Below are 6,000 nucleotides of genomic sequence, written 5' to 3' on the forward strand. Positions count from 1 at the left end.
TGCTGTAATTGCTCACCAAGGTCAGAACAAATCCAACAAGAACAACAAGAAGCCGATTTCCTTTGATTCGAGCAACATCTGCTTCCTTTCCTGAGTCGCGTAACGACAGATCGCTGAGGACACAGATACAAAGGGTCTCTCTCTCTCGTCGCTTGTTTTACAGTCAGCAGTCCAACGAACACACTGTTAACGCCCAACCATTCGCTTTGCGTTAGCGTCATGTGACAAGAGATGAGAAGAAGCGAGGGGGAAACTTCTGAGAAACAACCGAATGAGCATCTTTGTTGGGACGTCGATTTAGCCAGACGCTAACAGTTTACAGAAGAAGTGCCAGGTGTTCACAATACTGCGAAGAAGAGTGGGGCACTTACGTGGCCGCATGCAACACAGCTTACGCGTCACTTAATAGAACGTGTAGTCCTCAACCACACCCACACTCGGGGATTCTTAGGATTCGGCTAAAGTGCTCAAAGACTTTTAAGTAAACTGTCCATCACAAACGTAATAATGCAACGCGCCAAATGATGGCGCGGCACACGCCCAGGCAAGACTCGTTTGGTTCCACGCAAATCAAAACCGAGCGAATATATCTCGCCATGTGCTACGAATGGCCACTGCACGAAACGTCGCCAATGTCATGTATTATTTTTTTACTGCCACGGCGTTATTGACTGCCAAAGCAGCGTCACCAAATCACGTTTCACATTTCTCGTGAGGTCAGTTAAATTCCATACAGAATTTCACATTCATCGTCAAACGAACATTCGTTGGTGCTTTTAAACACTGCATGATGCAATGCGTTACATTTCATAATCTTTGCAACCGATGAAAACAAAACATAATTAATTTTTACCTCTGCCAAGTACACTTCCAAGCCTGGAACATCTAGCAAACCTTAGTAGTGCCTGATAAGCTTACAAACAAGGTGGGGTGGGGGGTAGGCAATTATCAATAACTTCCATGCAGACTCTTTGTTTTTTTCGGTAAAGTCACGTAAGTACAAATTTTAATGAAAAAATGTGTTTTATTACATTTTGTGACTTTACCGAAAAAACCAAGGAGTATGAATCCTTTGCGGTCACGAAAGCTTCAAATCTAGAATTAACTTCCATGCAGGAAAACCTCGGCTATCCTTCAAGAATCTACGGAGGGTTATCTGCTGCAGACTCCAAAATAAACCTGCCCACCCCATGTTGGTCCGACAAATGGGGGGGGCCTTCAAGAGCACAACCAAGAAACCCAACATTTATAACAAAGAGTCCTTTATTTCAGACAATGATCCTCAAAGCGGTGGCACAACGAGGGCCACCACAAGCACGGCATTCATAGGATCGACAGCCGCTTTTGCTGCGTAGGTTTTCCCAGTTGTTTTCCCGAGTTGTGCTCTATAACGCTCTCCGATGTACGGCGTGATGTGTAACATTTCACTCAGAGTGCTGGAAGCTGAATAATATACCTGATTCTAGCATTTGAAGCAACACCAAAGTTAAACAACAAAAAACTCAACTCTCTCAAAGTCAGTGTTTCTCAAACAGACGGGGGTGGGGGTGGAGATTCTCATCTCTGTCAGTCGTGGGAATTCCACATTTCTAAGCCGGGTTCAACCTCGCCGTATGACCGTCGCTGACTTCCCACAAAGTGGTAACTCATCCAAATTGGCATCGTAGAGGAGGTCAATGGGTCAGTCGATCTGAACTTGCGACCTTCCGATTTTAAGCCGGCACTTTTAACCAACTATGCCACCCACGCAAGAAATATAATAATGTCCCTTCATATGATCCAGACAGGAGCTTCGCTTAAACGGGGCATGAAGATAGGAGTTGTAGTGTGCCAGAGACAACACACTTGAACGAATGAATACCCAGTAGTATAACCCAGCAAGTAATATGCCTGCTATTCTGATCGCATGTGTAATGTTCTTTATATAAGTACTGTATACGTGCATTACACACCCACCACCTCCCCTCCTCCCCGATGAGGGAAGGTGGTGTTCTAGATTTGAAGCTTTTGTGACTGCAAGGATTCATACTCTTTTGTATTTTCGGTAAAGTCACGTCGGTAAAAATAAAATAAATGAAAACAACTCAATTAAATCACGACGTTTCGGGCGCAACACAAGCGTCCTTCATCAGGTGTGAACGCATGGCCTGCTGCTGATGCAGACTGTTTTAAAGGTGGTGGGTTCAACATACATTCGTAGTTCAACATATTTCATACATTTCAAAGCAGCTATTAACGTCTCGCCACAATCAACTGTTTAAGGCAACAGATAATGTATATCCACTGCTGGATGAAGGGCACCACACACAAGTCGTCACCATCTCTCACGTTCTGTGACACGCATCATCACCACTGCGTCTATCTCCCAACACAAAATAGGGGGCCTATTTTACACGCTCCGTCTCCACGGTGGGCCCCCTATCGCCATTCGTCACGACCCGTGGCGCGGCCGTAAGACGTTCGAGCGACGTGTCCCTTGCTCCAAGTCCATCGACAATACTTGTTCTTATCACACCGTCATAAATACGATTGCAAGTAAAATATCGGAGTGGGGAGAGGGGGCGGGAGGAACCCCCCCCCACTATGTTACTCTTGACACGACATCATACCGTGTCAACCCAAGGTTTACCCCGTATTCTTGTACAGGGAAATTGCGTTTTTGGGGCCGTTTGAATACGGGCAAGAACTAAAACGATTGTCTATTTTTCGATTTAAAGCTTTCGTGACTGCAGGGATTCATATTCTTGGTTCTTTCGGTAAAGTCACGTAGAAGGGAAATAATAAAATAATAAAAATAAAACAATACAATTTAATTCTCACGATGTTTCGGCCACAACGCAAGCAGCCGTCGATTTCTTTGCGTTTCTGCCTTGTGATGGGACGTTGAGATGTTATAAGGGGCATCCAAAAAGGTCTGAATTGGTCTGTAATAAGGTAGGGCACTGATAAGGGGTTGACATGTATGGGATCTACGCAGCCCACGCTGCCGTCACGGCGATAATGAGTTTGGCGTCTGTGCAGCAGTGACTCTGGACAGGTACAGGCAGTCAATTAAGGTATTATCAGTTCTTTCGGTAAAATCACGTAAATAAAAAATAAATTGAAATAAACAAAGAAAAGCAAAAACCCCACGACGTTTCGATCGCAACACAAGCGGTCTTCATCCGCCTGATTTATAATTTTATTTTTTATTTTCTATCTACTTGACTTCACCGAAAGAACGAAGAATATGGATTCGTGCAGTCACGAAAGTTTTAAGTCAAAATTTAAGTCAATTCCGGTGTTGGTGGTGGTTGTTGTTGTGCGTGAAGTGGGGGGGGGGGGGTGATAGAGCTTTTTAGCTCATCGGATTTCTCCGGTATGAATAAGTATTCCGATTAACGCGAGCGGGGTTCGTTTTACTCTGTGGCTGCTGATCGACGATGTTGTTGTTGTTGTTGTCGCCCAATGTAAACACACAAACACTCAAACACTCACTCACCGTGGCGGTGTTCGTAGCGATCAAGCGTTGCACATCGATGCACCACAACCATTGCGATTACAAAGAAAGATTTTTGAAAAAATGCGTGTGTTTATTTAAACAAATGTAACAGTAGCACCAAATTATTTAGCCCACGATGCCTGGCCGGGTTTTCTTAGAATAACAACAAAACCGATCGGGTAACAAAGGGTTCGACCCCAAAAGAGTTATTGACGATTTGTAGCAAACAACAAAAAATATTCCGCGTGGATCGCGAGCGGTTAAAAGAAAATAAATTCAACGCAAAGACCCCCAACACCACCCCAACACCACCACCACCCCCAACACCACCACCACCCCCAACACCACCACCACCCCCAACACACACCACCACAACACCACCCCCAACACCACCGCCATCCCCAATACCAACCCCAACACCACCCCACCACAACCCCCCCCAACACCACCACCACCCCCACACCACCACCCCACCACCCCCCCAACACCACCACCACAACCAACAACACCACCCCAACACCACCCCCCCCAACACCACCGCCACCCCCAACACCACCACCCCCCCAACACCACCACCACAACCAACAACACCACCCCAACACCACCCCCCCCAACACCACCACCCCCCCAACACCACCACCACAACCAACAACACCACCCCAACACCACCACCAACACAACACCACCACCACCCCAACACCACCACCCCAACACCACCACCACCCCCCCAACACCACCACCAACACAACACCACCACCACCACCACCCCAACACCACCACCACCCCCCCCAACAACACCACCCCAACACCACCACCACAACACCACCACCACCACAACACCACCACCACAACACCACAACCAACAACACCACCACCACAACACCACCACAACACCACCACCACCACAAGGGCCGCATCATCGACGCAGCTCCTAACGCACAGCAACACTCAACACACGGGGCGACGCTTTACCATTGTTCGTTCGTGCCCGTCCTCGCAGCCAACCAGCCCGCCAGCCCGCCCGCCTTGACAGGCCGCTGCACCACACTCCCGAAGCCGGGGAGACGCCGAGCTTCGTGCGAGACGGAGCCGAGTCGAAGGCGAAATCAACTTTTTGTTTCTCTCTCCTGCCGCTCAGCGAAGTTCGCACCGCAGCCGTCACCTCCGCCTCCTCTTCCACAGTGCCCCCCCCCTCATCCCCTAGCCCCCCCCATCCCCTAGCCCCCCCCCCTCAACAACTCGTCGTGACGTCACTTCCTGTTGAGGGGACACGGGGGGGGTGTTTCCGGTGGGGGGGGGGTGTTGCGATTCTTGGGTTTCGTCGCAGGGCGTGGTGCTTTCTTGTTTTGTTGGGCCACGTGGGTTTGGACCTCTGTAAGTTCTCGACAGACCTGTTCTCCACCTGAGGACGGCTGCTTGCGTTGTGGCCGAAACGTCGTGAAAATTATTTTATTATTTCCATTCTACGTGACTTTACCGAAAGAACCAAGAAGATGAATCACTGCAGTCACGAAAGCTTTAAATCGAAATCTGTAAGTGTTGTCAGCAACACCACGCGTGGCCCGGCCCGGCCACCCCTGCGTGCCCAGCCATCGCAGCTTCTGTTCGGCCAGATAGAGGAGGAGGGGGGGCTAAAACTGGCGCGGCACGGGCTAGAGAAGAGACGGACTGATGTGGTACAAAAGGATGTGGGAGCTGAGTGTAGTTGTCGGCGACTTGTGGTGCCAGCAGTCTCGGTGGAGGAGGTTCGTGAAGGACGCTGCTGTGGAGTTGGGAGGCAGTCGCCCTTCCAGCAACTGCTGAGAGCAAGAGGAACCACGCTCACAACAACTAGCGGAACGCCAGGCGGATAAAACGCATGGAACCACGCTCACAACAACTAGCGGAACGCCGGGAGGAACCACGCTCACAACAACTGGCGGAACGCTGGGCGGTTAAAACGCATGAATTGGCACAGTGGGGAGCACACATTTGGTGCATCTGCCAATCATCTCAGTCAAACCCACGGCACCTGGGTCTTGTCCCGTAGCCTTCCAGCAAGTCTTCGACACTTCACGGTGCGGCATGGAGAAAACACCGGTTACCTGTTTGTGGCACATCAAAGTTATCTTAACAATAGATAACGTCACCTTTCACGGAGAAACGAAGGGAACGTCATTGTGAGTGTTTCGCACACGAAAAATTTGAATCCACGTTTTTTCTGGCAACTAAACAGGTGTTGAGATGTTAAAACACCAAACTGAAACCTTTTGCAAGGAATCATGTCTGCATTAACCACAATGCTTGTGGTCAGAATGCAAACAAAAAAACATACTCTGATAAGAAATGCATTATACTCTTGATAGTGCGTTATCTTTGTGCTGTACGCCTTTTGGCGTCCTCTGGTCTAACACCGTTTTGAGAATAAAAGCTGTCTGGTGTGGCCCAATCAGTTTCAAAGACTGCATATATTACTGTTGGGTTTTTTTCGGTAAAGTCACGTAGGTAAAAAATAAGAAAATAAAAAAAATCATGAAAGA

The 6,000-nt window shown here is 48.5% G+C and overlaps 1 protein-coding gene across 4 annotated transcripts in view; it reads right to left on the minus strand.

Moving 5' to 3' along the window:
• The window catches only part of LOC144937936 (ubiquitin carboxyl-terminal hydrolase 54-like), a 56,093-nt gene extending 51,408 nt beyond the window's left edge, over positions 1–4,685 (minus strand). For 3 of the 4 annotated variants that reach the window (XM_078865558.1, XM_078865562.1, XM_078865561.1), the window contains exon 1: positions 4,454–4,685. The gene's annotated coding sequence lies outside the window, so the exon portion shown is untranslated. Of the gene's footprint in view, positions 1–16; positions 36–4,453 lie in introns of those variants that run through there. The other variant, XM_078865560.1, reaches the window with a different exon arrangement.
• Positions 4,686–6,000: the final 1,315 nt, after the last annotated feature.

This window comes from Lampetra fluviatilis, chromosome 20 (genome assembly GCF_964198595.1).
Source record: "Lampetra fluviatilis chromosome 20, kcLamFluv1.1, whole genome shotgun sequence".
NCBI lineage: Eukaryota > Metazoa > Chordata > Hyperoartia > Petromyzontiformes > Petromyzontidae > Lampetra > Lampetra fluviatilis.